The sequence below is a fragment of the Crocuta crocuta genome, unplaced genomic scaffold (genome assembly GCF_008692635.1).
Source record: "Crocuta crocuta isolate KB4526 unplaced genomic scaffold, BGI_CrCroc_1.0 scaffold186, whole genome shotgun sequence".
NCBI lineage: Eukaryota > Metazoa > Chordata > Mammalia > Carnivora > Hyaenidae > Crocuta > Crocuta crocuta.
The window spans coordinates 1-15,669 of NW_027551569.1; the positions used below are offsets into that span (position 1 = coordinate 1).

The window sequence follows — 15,669 nt, forward strand, 5'->3', positions numbered from 1 at the left end:
GCTAGGAATTTATCCAAGGGACACAGAAATGCTGATGCATAGGAGTACATTTACCCCAATGTTCACAGCAACACTATCAACAATAGCTAACACATGGAAAGAGCCTAAGTGTCCATCAATGGATGAATGGATCAAGAAGATGTGGTTTATCTATACCATGGAATACTACATGGCAATGAGAAAGAAGGAAATCTGGCCATGTGTAGCAACATGGATGGACCTTGAGGGTGTTATGCTGAGCAAAATAAGTCAGGCAGAGAAGGACAAATATCAAATGTTTGCACATATAGGAGGATTAGGAGGACCTTAACTGAGGAACAAGGGGGAGAAGAAGGAGGGAAATGGTGGGGGAAAGGAAAAGAGACAAACCATGAGAGACTCTTGAATGCTGACAAAAACTGAGGACTGATGGGTGTGGGGGGGAGGGAGGGTGGGCAGGGAGGAGGACACTTGTGGGAATGAGCACTGGGTGTTATGTGGAAACTAATTTGACAATAAACTATTTGTAAAAAAAAAAAAAAAGGTTGAGCATAAAAAAAGTGTATGTGTTCACATATGACATTTGGGACATAGCTATAAAAGTATTTCTTGCCCTTTGGATATTTAAACTTAACAGATTACCCTGTATTTTATCTGTCTGTCCTACTTCGACCAAAGGCAAGCTATTTGTGACAGATTACCCATAAGAGGTGGTCTTGGAGCCTATCCAAAAGCGTTCTAAGAGGGCTGAGCAGATTCAATAAAATGACACCGAAAACATCATTGGATATCTAGCCACTGACTGACCCAGGGGTAAAAAACTCATGAGAACTGACCCTCCTTCCTTGTCAATCAAACATCTATAAGACAAAGGCATACAATAATATGAATAGAAATGATTGGTTCTCTGGATATCCATGAAGATGCTCAGGGCAGAGTAAACTTTAAATATCTGAGACAGTTGGCCAAGATCAGAGGACATCACAATTTAATCTTCATGTGCCAGTTAGAAACATAGAACTTTCCTCTCCTCTAATCTAAGCCTGGCTAGAGAAGTAGAGGTACTTAATAGATGAAGAAGAGTCTTCCTTCCTGAGCCTACCGACCTCCAAACTATACTATGTCTGAGCTTGGGAGGCTCATTGTAACCTAAATCAAAGTCTATGAATTCATAATTACAAAAGGGGAAGTTTAAAGGTTACCAAAGTCATGTTTTGTAAAGTATTACCAAGATTTTATAAACTGAAATTACTTGAAAATAGAAAATTAGAAAATAATACAGAAAGTAAGAAATAAAGTTTTTTGACCATCTGTATTTTTACCCATGGGGCAAAAGAAAATAGAGCTCACTCCAAAAAGATTTAAGGACTATGAGAGAAAAAAATATATGGTGACCATCTGATTAAATCTCTTGAAATATGTTTTTTCAACAAGGTGGTGTATATAGATAAAGGATGGACAATATACTAGTATCCATCATCTTATCTTTTTCCACTCTCTCTTTTTATCCCCTCAGACCTATGTCTCCTCATTCTCTCAGTAGGGCAAAGGGTGAGTGAGAGGGCAGGACTGCACACAAGAATGAAACAAAGCAGGACACCTGGGTGACTCAGTCAATTAAGCTTCCAACTCTTGATTTTGGCTCAGGTCATGATCTTGCAGTTCATGAGTTTAAGTCCTGCACTATGCTCTACGCAGACAGTGCTAAACCTGCTTTGAATTCTCTCTCTATTCCTCTCTCTCTGACCCTCCTCATGGTCTCTCTCAAAATAAATAAAATTTTTTAAAAATTTTAAAATAGAATGAAACAAAGCATCACAGCAACTATTGGCCGATGTATAAGTTTAGCTCCAAATCTTATTGTTACAAAATCGATTCCAATATGTATGCATGACTAGTAGATGAATTTTCTCTAAGTTGGTAAGTATGTCTGTTTTTTTCTTTATTTTTGTGAAAGAGCAAGCACAAGCAATGGAGGGGCAGAGAGGGAGAGGGAGACACAGAATCTGAAGCAGGTTCCAGGCTCCAAGTGGTTAGCATAGAGCCCAATGCAGAGCTCGAACCCGCCAAACGTGAGATTATGACCTGAGCCCCAAAGTTGGATGCTTTAACTGACTGAGCCACCCGAGCACCCTGATATGGAATATTANTATATATATATATATTAGAAATAATTGATTTTTCTAATGCATGCTATATACTGTGATTTGCATTAGAGCAATGGCTATAGTTTTACAGCAGAATTCTACTGAGTCATGTAGGAAGTCAGCACTTTATTCTAATTATAAGAGAAAAATGTAATATGTCATTTTGTTCAACCAACATATAGGGTAGTAGAAATCAAANACACAAAACAGAAATCATGGGTTTTTTTTTTTTTTGCATTTTTAGATAAAGTTTCATTTTCCCACTGACCTTATATATCAAAGTTAAGTAAAACCATACATAGTGATTTCAAAGACACAAAAGCCACACTATATATAGATACATAAATGAAGATTCCTATTGGACTAATGATTAATCTACTGCATTCCAGAGAAACAAAAGCTTCTTTTCAAATAGATAAACCGAGACAAGGTTGATTGTAAACTGCAATTACTTATTCTTCAAATACTTCTTCAGATAAAATTCTTTAGGTAAAACTGCTTCAGACAATGCCCCCTCTTAGGACACAGAGCTATATTTGCCGAGCAATGGTGTCTATACTGCTAAAATATCACTCATCACACTGGGTTAGTCTTAACTGCACACAATGTTTTTAATAGGAGTTGGAAATAGTTTTAAAGCTCAGAGGATGTGTGATTTGCATCTTTTTTAAATCTTTAAAAAAAAATTTTTTCTTAATGTTTATTTATTTTGAAGGAGAGAGAGAGAGACAGAGCAAGAGTGAGGGAGGGGCAGAGACAGCAGGAGACACAGAATCCAAAGAAGGCTTCAGGCTCTGAGCTGTCAGCACAGACCTGGACATGGGGATTGAACCCACAAGCTGTGAGATCATGATCTGAGATGAGGTCCAAAGCTTAACCGACAGAGCCACCCAGGTGCCCCTTGATTTGCATCTTAAAGGATGAATAGGCATCATCCAGGTGGCATAAAGGAAGTGTATTTAGGGAGAGGGAACAAAAAATGAGAGACACAAGAGTATTAAAGGAAAGAGTTGGTCAGGGACAGTCAAGATGCTTATTGTGGTTGGATGACAGACTACCCTGCCAGGTGGGCAGGAAGATGAGATAATTCGTGGTCACACTGGGAAGGACTTTCGTGAAGGGTAACTTCAAACATGGTGCAAAGCCCAGTGAAGTTTTCAGAAGAATACATGGCTAAATTTGTTTTAATAATACTATGCTATTTTTATAGGAGAAAATGCCAAATATTGACAAGTAGTGTCCTTTATCTTTTAGGGAATTGTTTGGTCAGTGCTATATTTTATTTATTTATTTTTATTTACTTTTATTTATTTTATAGAGAGATTGAGAGAGAGCTCGCCATGCACAATGGACAGAGAGAGAAGAGAGAATCTTAAGCAGGCTTCATGTTCAGTGTGGATCCCAGTGGGGTCTTGATCTCACAACCATGAGATCATGACCTGAGCCAAAGTCATGAGTCAGGTAGGTGCTCACCAAACTGAGCAACCCAGGCGCCCCTCAATGCTGTATTTTAAAAGATAACACAACTACATAATAAATATGTAGTACAGACAACACAAACAACTTTGAGCTGCATTTATCAGGCATTTCTGTTTTCTGTTCACCCCTACTGACTTCTGAGATTGTGACTCTTACTAAAAGTGAACTAGAATGGAGGTAGAGATTAATATAAATCTCAGCTACTCTACTTGATTAGCTGTAAGACCTTTAGTTTCCCTGTTTATAGATGGGGGTAAAAATATTACCTACTCTATGGTGTTGCTCTCAGAATTAAATGGTATAATGCATGAAAATGACAGCATGGAGACTGGCAAGTAAGTACTGAATAAATGATATATACTATTAACATGAATAGATCAGTCAGGAAATTTGTCAAAATACTCAATGCCAGAGATGCTAAAGGCTTAGGAAGTGGGGGAAAATTAAGTATAGAGATATTTACAAAATTACAATGGATAGAATTCTATTCGTAGGGGCGCCTGGGTGGCTTAGTTGGTTAAGCGTCCAACTTTCGCTGAGGTCATGATCTTGCGTTTTGTGGGTTCGAGTCCCGCGTCGGGCTCTGTGCTGACTGCCAGCACAGAGCCTGGAGCCTGTTTCAGAGTCTGTGACTCCCTCTCTCTCTGACCCTCCCCTGCTCACGCTGTCTCTCTCTCTCCTAGAAATAAATAAAAATATTTAAGAAAAAAGAATTCTATTTGTATATAAAACTAAGAACAAAAAAAAAAAACCCCACATTGAATTTTAGATTTTTTTTTGTAATCAAAACACTACAGTGGTGAATTGGTAATCAGTCAAGTTGATATCTTCTAGAAAAGGATCTTCTTATGCTCTGTCAAATAATAAAATATAAGTAGCTCTTCCTCTCTGTTAATACTCAAGGCTCTCTTTGACTGTCTGTATGATATAATGACCTTCACTCTACCTATGAGAACCATGGATATATTTGGGTTGAAATCCTGTAGTAGAAACCTCTAAAGTTTAGGTGTAGGATGAAGCATTTCCTGCTGCCTAGGTTCTCATTTAATTCTGCTGTGCTTGGTCAAAGTTATCTTGGATAAGAGCAAAACCCCTCAACAAAAATCCCAGACCCCCAGCCCGTGCTTCTTCAGTGCTATTCTGATGCTAAGGGTGCTGGACAGTGAGGGGACTGAAAGGTGACTGCCTCCCTGACCCACTTGGGCTTCTCAGCCCTACAAAGACTATCAACTGCCTATGGGGTTTCAACTGCCTTTTGTGAAAGTAGCATAATTAACTTCCATTTTTTATTTTTTCCAGGAAACATGAGAACGTTAGAAGAATTTCACAGCCCAGATACCTATTAAATTAGCACCAAACTCCCACTCCTGTTCTATGAATAGAAAACAAGTAAATAGCTTTGAAATCAGTCTATTCTGTAATGTAGAAAAGGGAAACAAATGCTGTCATTTAGATGTTTCCGTACAATTCCTAACCACACAGAAGAGAAGTGGAGTGGAGAGCTGTACATGATGATGGATGATAATCATGTTTTGGTTCCCCAGGAACCAACCTTCAGATGTAGACTCCCAGATGTCATCATATAAATAAAGTATTTAAAGTAAAAGAGGACACTTTATGCAGTATCTGACTAAGACATTACAAGATACAAAGGGCTACCAAATTGGGAGAAACAAAGTATCAGTTTTAAGGCGGGAAGCTGTTTCAGAATTCATAATTTTCTCAAATGTCTGAATAAATCTTAGGATGACATATAATGGGGAAACTGTATGACTGTTTACACTCACCTAAGGAAGAGTAAGTATCCAATGACTCAGATACGTTTAGATAATAAAGAACGTAAAACTGAAATATGAGAATTTCTCCCTCAATTACATGTTTTTGCCTCTCAAAATCTTTAAGATGATTCATATTTTCAATTAATTTTATGGATGAATAATTATAGTTATTTCAGGGTTATTATACTTGTAATTCATGTGGGTGTGGATATTTTTGTGTCATAACCACTGAAGACATTATTAGTCAATCACTGTATTCATTCAGACAGAAGCTATTATAGCCTCAGAATCCAGTTCATCAGAGAGCAGCTAGCTACCCCTACCAATGAACCCGAGTTGGTTCCATAGGGAAAACACAGTTACCAGTCCATTCTACAGTTTGTCAACTCTAGGAGAAGATAGAGAGGTTAGCATTCTCTATATGGGCAAAATTTCTACGGGAGCCATGCAGTGTTCCTGAGTTCCAATTCTCTGAGGCCTAAGATACGTTTCCCATCAGTTCAGCATCCTGCATAACCTCGGTACCGAAATTCACAGCATGACTTTGAGAAAGTATTGATCCCATGACTCCTGTTGTCAGGGGCACTACAGCCTGATACCATGTACTCTCACACTTGTTCGCACATTATGGGAATGCTGAATGGTTATTATACATAAAAAGAAAGAGCCAAAGTAACGTTTATGCTGGAAACAGGAGGGGATCATCCAACTGAAAATAGAAAGGAAAGCTATCCAATTATCAATCTTTAATGAAGAGAGAAGCATAACAGGAATATCTGGAGAAAAAAAATTAAGAGGAAGGTCATATTTTTAGGAATTTGTAGCAGAGAGACTAGGTTATGCTTTATATAAATGTTGAAAGAATTATTAGATCGATACTTAGAAATGTTTGCATAATTTCAGGAAATTTGCCCTTAAAAAGGTAGCTTTATGACAGTAAAACTGGAAAAAGGAATAAACTCATAATCTTCATCCAGTTTAATATTTTCTTAATTCTGACTTTTTAGCTCACCACTGAACCTTAGTTCACTTGGAAACGAGGCTACTCTTCATGTGCATACAAATGTCATCAGGAAAGATGACTTAGTTTTTTAAGTTTTCTAACAAATTGCTACAGACTCAGCAGGTTAAAGCAACACAAATGGATTATATCAAGGATTCCGCATTAGGAGTCTAGGTATGGGTTAGCTAGATCATCTGCTCAGGGTCTCACTAGGCTGTGATGAAGACCTAGATATCAACCAGCAAACATGTGAGGTTTGGAGTCCTCTTCCAAGCTCCCTCACTGGTGGAATTCATCTCCTTGCCCCTATATGACCAAGGTCACTGTTTTCTTGCTAGTTGTAGTCAGAGACCACTGTTAGCTCCCAAAGGCTCCCCCAATTCCTTACCATATGGGCCCTATAGACAGTTAAGAGATGAATGTTTGCTTTCCATCAGAGGTATCTTTTCTGATTTCCTCTGCAACTAGTCAGAGAAGCTCTTTACTTAAGGAGTTCACCTGATTAGGTCAGGCTGCACCAGAATGGTCTTCCCTATGCCAGAGAACATCATATCATTAAAAATAAAAGTGCTATCTGTCACATGCACTGGTTCTGCCCTCACTGAATTTACCCAGGCTGTATATACCAGGGAGCAGGAGTCATGAGGAGCATATAAGCATCTTCCTAGCACCGTGACCAGGATAATTGAAGGAATGATTAAATGAACATATAATAATATTTGCAAAAATGGCCATCAGCTGCTAGAACTGATAGCAGCAACTTTTAGTTTCTGGAAATACTGACTGTTGCTATTTAGTCTATCAGGCATCTATGAACTTAGATCAATTGCTCTCCCTTAGTCCCAATATTCTTATTTGTCACCTTGGGATTTGACAATGCCTATCTCAGAGTTTTCCCAGCAACAAACACAAGGTTTTCTTTAAGGATTTCATAACACATAAAGAATAAAATAAATGTGAGTCATTGTTATTATAATTATTAAATATTGTTGAAGCCAAAACAGCTATATGTTTTGTCTTATTTTAATCTAATTATGGAAATGCATAGATTTAACATTTAATTTAAGGAATGTTGTGATATTTGATTTTCTGTAGGTTTCTTTTCTCTCTCTTTTTTTAAACTTTAGTGACAAAATGCCTGTGCTGTCAGATTTAGTACAGGATTTTCCAGGAGCAGCATTAGTACATCAAAGAATGCTCTTCTTTAAATAATTCAGCTAATTAAATTAAGTCAGAGCACCTTTCAGGGTCTGGAGCTTTTTGGATACCACTTCAGCTTATTGTAATTAAGTCTCCCAAAGAACTTCTCCAAAATACACAGAGAATGAATGAAATACAGAGTCTGTATGCATATTAATTTTTATGACATTAGGAAAATAGGACAAAGAGACTAAGCACAGGAGTAAAGACTTTTGATAAACTGTAAAGAAAGTGACTTTTTTTATTATCAAAAAGCATTTGACTATAAACATGAAAAGCAAAAGTAAAACAAATACTTAGAGCCTATTTTAGCTGCTGTCCATGTGGCTAGAATTAGGGCTGACATACATGCATTGCCTCTCCAAAGGATAAGAAAGAGGGAAGTAGGTCCAGAACACTACAGAGCACATATTAATCAGTAAAATGGAGTCTCACTGAACCAGTATTGCCTGAGGATAAAATATAACATTAGAAAGATCCAGAAGTCCTAAAGGAGGTTTATCCATTAGAATAGCCAAAGTACATAATTCTTAAATTTTACAAAGTAGTGACAATATTAAATGTAGTTTCTGAAATCTCACTTAAAATTCTTTTATATCCATTAAATTACAATAGCAATATCCAAAATTAGATGAAACACCCCATCAATTTAGGGAAACCTTGTCTTATTTTTTACCTAAGCTCTATCTTAGAAATTGAATCCAAAAAACCAACAATCAAAATCCTGCAATTAAATTATTACATGGGCTTTCAAAATCCACAGTTGCAGTGACTTCTCATAAAAAAAAATGTTAAAAATGTAAATTATTGTCTGGTAACCAACATCAATTCATTTGCATTGGTGTCTTGTAAGAGTAGGTACTAAGGAAAGTTAGATGGATTTTTTTTAGCCTTTCAGACTATTTTAATTATGTAAACATTTTTTGACAAAGAACAATAAATTTTATACCTGCTCCAGGTATAAAATTTGAAGCATTTATCATCTTTATTCCCCAATGAATAATAACTTTGCTACTAAAACTGATTTAAAATTTACCTAAATAAAACAAAGTGCTGATTGATACAAAAGGAGCTTTTTGTTAGTTTCTTCTATCAGTTGGCCTTAAATCTTAATAAGCAGAGAGGGATGGAGAGAGCGAGCGAGCTATAATTGTGGATGGAGTAAGAGGAAAGACTAAAACTATACCTTGAATTTATGTTGTCTTAGTATTTTTTTATGAATTTTTATTTATTTATTTTTGAGAGAAAGAGAGAGAGAACACAAGGGGGCAGGCAGAGGGAAAGGGGGACAGAGGATCTGAAGTGGGCTCCGCACAGACAGCAGAGAGCCCAATATGGGGCTTGACCCCACGAACCATGAGATAATGACCTGAGCCAAAGGCAGCCACTTAACCAACTGAGCCATTCAAGCACCCCTATGTTGTCTTAATATTAAAAGTCTAACAGTTATGTAGTTTTTATAAATAAAAAGGACATGATAAAAGATAATTTCCATAAGTTAGGGGCAGATGGGGGCAGAGAAAAGAATAAGAAAGATTGTCAAAGACCTCCAAAAAAGTATCATATAATTACTTCAAAAGACATAACATTTTTAATATGGTACTTCTTGTAAGTTTCTCTTAGATTTTCAAAGGTCATGATCAATGCAATACTTTCATAATAGTATTTATAGTTATGAGAACAAGGTTTCATTAATGTTTCATCAAACATACCTCTATAGTCTTTGCATACCAGGTGTAGTGCTCAATAAATTAAAAGCTGTAGATATTAATAGTAATTATTGTAATGTTTTTATTCTAAGAACTCCACAAGCTAGTCAAAAACAGTCTCCCCAAGTATCCCCACTTTAAGGAACTTTACATGAAAAGTCACAAGATGGTCCTTAAAGAAGAATTTATATGTTCAATGGTTTGAATGTGATTCAGTGTTTATCAATTTACAGATAGATCATGATGCATACCTAATCCACTTATCTATTAAGGAAGTCTCTGTGTATTGTCAATAAATGTAAATGATGTCTGAAGCTCTTCAAATTTTCATATTTAACTTTACATTTATCATGCAAGCCAGACCTCCATATGGTCTTCCATGCCCAGGATTTTCTCTAGAAAAAAGTGGAATTTGTTCATTAAGCCAAGTTAAGTAAAGCTGTCTATGATAACTAACTTCTGTCTATAACATATTCTGTACAAACCAAACTGTGGACAATAGAAAACTTTAAATTATGCTTTCATGTTTCATTCCTGTTCATGAATTCTCTACACAGATCTAAGGAAAGCAAACCATACCTCCATATGGTCTGCCATGCCCAGGATTTTCTCTAGAAAAAAGTGGAATTTGTTCATTAAGCCAAGTTAAGTAAAGGTGTCCTATGATAACTAACCTCTGTCTATAAAATATTTTGTACAAACCAAACTGTGGACAATAGAAAACCTTAAATTATCCTTTCATGTTTCATTCCTGTTCATGAATTCTCTACACAGATCTAAGGAAAAGTATTTAACAATGTCAAGCAGTGGTGGAGGCTTTTATTCAAGGGGATTTTTACATTAAATGGTTTCTAAGATTTCACATTCTTGAGATGCCCATGGGCCTACACCAGAAATTGTATTAATCTATAAAGTCAAGAGAGGTAGTTTCAGGGCACATTCCATCTTTCAGCACTTTGTGTTCAAAACATGCTGGGACTGATTTGATGAGGAAAGGGGTTAGGGCTGGAGAAATTGGTAAATAAACAGTTCTTCTCAACATATGGAGGCAGCCAACCTACAAAGTGGCAGAGGATATGGAAACTCATTTATATTGGGGAAATAAACAATATTTTTTAGGCAGGTTTCACCATTGAATTGGAAGATAGAAAATTCCTTGGATCATATCCTACCCTGATGCCTTGTCCTACCCTGATGCCTATAAGAAAAGGACAAAAAAAAAAAGTAACATAGCAACCAACAGAGAAAACTTATACAATCTCCTATGATATACATTAAAGATGATGACCAGAAGGATAATATGTACAAATACAGCAAAGAGTGATTTCATAGAAGTTTTACATAAGAGTTGACAAAATTCTGACAATTCTCATAATGCCCCTTGCTAACAAGACTAAATGAAAGCCAAATAGTTAAACACTGAATTGGAGAAATTATCCATATCAATCCTCCCAGAAAAATAATATAATAATATCACCTGTCAGGTAGATAGGAATTTTCAAAAAATCTTTCAAAACAGAGAATATTGTTTCAACTGGATTATCCTGCCAAATTCTCCATTTCCCTGGTCACACAAGAGTAGCTATAACACAAGAAATAGAAGATTCTCAATCTGTAGCTTTGCTCAAACCTGACATATTTTCATTGAATGACTAATCATGACTCTGTTTCCACTGGTCGGAGGTCAGCTCTCTTTCTCTCTGTGAACTATACCATGAGATCCTGATATATTGAAAGGAAGGAAGAAAAAAACATAAAGAAACACTAGAAAAATATCACACAATAGATGGTAAAGCCTTTGGATCATTCCATGCTTTATAACTAGCTAATATGAATACAAATGCCATAAAACAAAAGCTCAAACTATAGTTAAGAAAGCAACATTAGATAAAAAGGAAGATTTGAGAAAAATGGTATGTTTTAAAGGCAAATAGCATCATTATAACACCAACATATAAGTTAGAAATATTAAAAACAGAATAAATGGGGCGCCTGGGTGGCTCAGTTGGGTGAGCATCCGACTTCGGCTTAGATTATGATCTTACGCTTTGTGGGTTCGAGCCCGGCATCGGGCTCTGTGCTGACAGCTCAGAGTCTGGAGACTGCTTCAAGTTCTGTATCTTGCTCTCTCTCTGAACCTTCCCTGCTCACTCTCTCTCTCTCTCTCTCTCAGAAATAAATTAAAACATAAAAAAAATTAAAGAAACAATAAATCGGTCTAAAAATCGATTTATTTATTATTAACTTTTAGACGTAGTGAAAGCAAATTAAAGTTATAAGTAGATTCAAGTATGTGAATTCAGACTACTGGAAATAGAAAAGAACCAAAATGATCCAATATAAGAATAACTGGTTCATGCAATAGAAAACCAAACAAAACTGGAATAGATTAGATAGGGATTTTTTTTTAATGAAGGACGGCTTTAATCATCATATCATAGAGCATATCATATGTTAGAAAAATCTGATGCAAAAGTTTTCAACACCAATACCAAGTTTATATGACTTCAGCAGCTGAGCTTCAACAACAAAGAAATGATGCATCCTACCCCCCTCCAAAAAAAATTAAAAAAGGAAAATTCATTCTGCTAAACGACCTTATGATTTCAATATTACAATGTAATCAGCAAGCTTAATTAATCTAGAACAAATGCATAAAAAGCCTATTTTTGTATGATCATATACCGCAAAAGATACAAATTAAATCATGCAGTGTCTAGTCACCAGCATGCCATATGTTTTCCGGATATCTGTGTTTAAGTTGGTCAATATTATATGCAAAAATATCACTGGTTTAAATTCTTTTAAGAAACATTAACAAAAGAAAGAGCCACTTGGATGGCACCATCCCCTAAAAACTAAAAAGTTTATTTCTGAAGACATCATAAAGTTAACTTTGAATATATTTACTTGGGTATGTTGTTCTATTTATGTCAATAATTTTTGTGATTAAAAATAAACTAGTGATATTTCTAGATGCATGGATATTTCCCTAAATTGTTAGATGCCTGTCATTCTTTTGACTATGGCTTGTATAGCCACCTTGATAGTCATATTCAAGGCATATATGTTGTAATGTTGAATTTGTAACATTGACTCCAACTCTACTTTCTGTTTGAGGAAGAGCAGATGTCAGAGAACTAACATATAAGCAAATATATGCCATATATTTTGCATATATAAATCCATTTAATATTAATAGTAGTTCTGGAAAGAGAAGACCTCAGCATCTCCATTTGGCAGTTGAAAACTAGGAAATTCCAGGATATACAGTTATTAGTGTTGCAGCCAAATTTCTGCAGCCCCTCCCCCCAACCATCATCACACACATACTGTGGCATCTCAAAACTCTTGAGGTCCCTCTTGCAGTGGATGATTTATGCATCCTGACCTCAACAGATACTCAGATGTCTCCAATTTCTTCTGTATGGTTTCTTATTTCTGGTGATATGCATTTATTTATTCTGTAAATTCCCAAATGTCAGAGGGTATATCTTCTACTTCCTATAAAACTCGTGACACCTTGCAATAGATTGATCAATAATATGCTTCTAATGGTCAGATAGTGAGTATTAACATAAATGTTCTTTTTCTTTGCACATATGGGTCAAACTTTCTGCAGCCTCATTTTCACATTCCATCTGAGTGCATATGTCATTAGAACAACCCATTGACATAATGTGGAATGTCTGTTCCTTTGTGTGGACAGATGGAGGGCTCCATCCAGACAACTGTGCAAACATTTAACAGTAACATAAAATAAACTCTTAACATTATATATGAACACTGAAATCAGTATATTTTGTGAAGTGGTGAGTGAAAGAGAAGTTCAAGAACATGAATATTTAGGTATTTAGGCAGAGAAATAAAGGGCTGGTTTAGATGTAGGGTTGTTCTAATTTATCATTGACTAGTGGTGGGGTGGGGGGGATGGAACAGGATTCTAGAAGCTGCTTAAGTTAAGGAGATGGATTGTGTACCGGTAACAGTATGGCTTGGGAGAAGACTCACAAAGGAGGAACAGATGATGGCTTGAGAAAAACCATCATTGTGATGGCCTGACAATTTTGGCTTAAAAATTGTGTATCGATGAAGTAGGAGTTAGGAGAGGAAGGGGAAAGGTGTTGTAGTACCTTCTGAGGTCCACAACACAAAATGCAGAGTATGTGAGGTTCAGAAGTCAAGAGAGAGTAGCAAAATTGGAAATGCTGACAGTTTCTGCACCCTGACCACCTTGTCTCTGCAAAAGCAACCATGTATTCATCCTTTAATCAACATCAGTTAGCACCTTAGCAAGAGGAATGGAAAAACTGAACTCTAAGGCATGGAAATAGCAATATAAACATATTTTCTTTTCATTTGCATTGGCTCCCATGGAAGTTACTCTCAACTTGTCCAGCATTGAAAATTCCAGTGTTGCATCTAGACAAGAAATAGTGTTCTCTTAAGCCTAGCCATTTACATATATGGAGATATGTATAAGGACACTCATAATTCAACATGGGTAAAGTTATAGATAAGTTTCACTAGTTATAAGTATTCCACCATACTTGGAATAAAGTTCCTATTTTTTCCTGTGGCTTCCAAGATGCTACATTACTCAGTCTCCCTCTCTACAAACTTATCTTATACCATGTACTTTCTTGTATACTATGTCTTTCAGTTTCTAAAAATATATCAAGTGAGTTAATAAAAGAGGGAGGTTCTACTTAAAATCAAGAAAAGAGGTCAAAGAAAAAGGAGCCCAGGATTTATGTACTCTTGATACTATCCACTGCAGAGGAAGAGGCACCTGGACAAATGGCCATTTGATACTCTAGCTCTCAAGTATAGGATGCCTGTAGTGGGCTGAATGATGATCTCAAAAAATAATGTTAGTGGTGCTCATTTTTTCAGCACATGCATTAAAATTAGAACACTACAGAGAAGATTAGCATGGCAGGGAAGACAGATTCATGAAGTATTCTGTGTTTTAAAAAAATGTTTATGCCCCTTGAAACTGGGGATGTGACTTTGCAGATGTAATTAATCATCTTGAGATGAGGGGCCCCTGGGTGGCTCAGTCAGGTTAAGCACCTGACTTCTTCTACTGAGGTCATGGTCTCACAGCTCATGAATTCGAGCCCTGCCTTAGGCTCTGTGCTGACTGCTCAGAGCCTGGAGATTGCTTTGGTTCTGTCTGTCTTTCTCTCTCTGCTAGCCACCCTCCCTGCCCTTCCTCCATTCATGCTCTGTCTCTGTCTCTCTCTTTCAAAAATAAATAAACATTAAAAAGTTAAAAAAAAAAAAAGAATCTTGAAATTATCTTGAATTATTCCGATAGGACCTAAATCCAATAACAAGTGTCCTTATAAGACATAGAAGAGAAGACAGAATTCTACACAGGGAAAAGTGATGTGCATATAGAAACAGAGATAGAGTGATGTTGCCTCAAGCCAAGGAAGGCACTCAATACCTACAACCTTCAGAAGCGAGAAGAGACAATGAAGGGGGCCTCCAGATAGAGTGTGACCCTGCAACACCTTGATTTCAGACTTCTGTCCTTCAGAGTGTATAGAGAATTCATTCCTATTATTTTAAGCCACCCAGTTTGTGGTAAAAATTTCATAACAGTCTCAGAAAAAGAATCCAGGACACCAAATGGTAGAAATAGATGTATCAGGCTTTTAGGATTTTAGTCATAGAGTTAGTTAACGAACTCTCTCTTAGCTAAAATGATGCTCAATACACAATTATTTTATTATGTACCAGTTAATTACGTAGTTTCTCAGAGGAAAGAAATTTTATTGGTCAGCCAGTAAAATATTATAGTGCTTTAGATATATCTGTTAATATAATGGAATTCTAGTTTACTTTGTAATCTCTTAAGAGTTTGGTTAGCTTGGCTCAACCCAAAGATACTAATCAATCTAAGATACCACAACACAGTTAAAATCCTGGACCTCAGAATGATTACAGTAAGAGATGCAATATCCTGTAAGTCTTTGCTTAGAGATGTTTCCAGAAAGACTAGAAGGGATCATGAAATTGTTTATAACGGCCAAATTTGATACAAGAAAGTTTGTACATATATTTATTCTTGCTTTTCCCTACTAATATTTAAATAGGCAGAAAGCATATGCAGGTTTAAATCTTAGGAGGAGGTAGAATTCAAGACAAATATATAAATAGGGATTATTCTTTTGTTTCAAGTTGCACCTTTTGCCATCCCTCTTTGGGGCCCCACATCCTCACTTGTGGGTATATTCTCTTGAATTACAGAACAATTTTTCAGACTTTCCTACTAAAATTCAAATAATTCACTCTACTAAACAGTTTTATTTTTAACTCATGTGTTCCAATTGTCATGTTTCATTAAAAATAAAAATATACAG

General features: G+C 36.2%; 1 pseudogene; it reads left to right on the top strand.

The window, feature by feature from the left end:
- Window positions 1-14,175: 14,175 nt before the first annotated feature.
- On the top strand, window positions 14,176-14,270 carry LOC144220550 (U6 spliceosomal RNA; annotated as a pseudogene).
- Window positions 14,271-15,669: the final 1,399 nt, after the last annotated feature.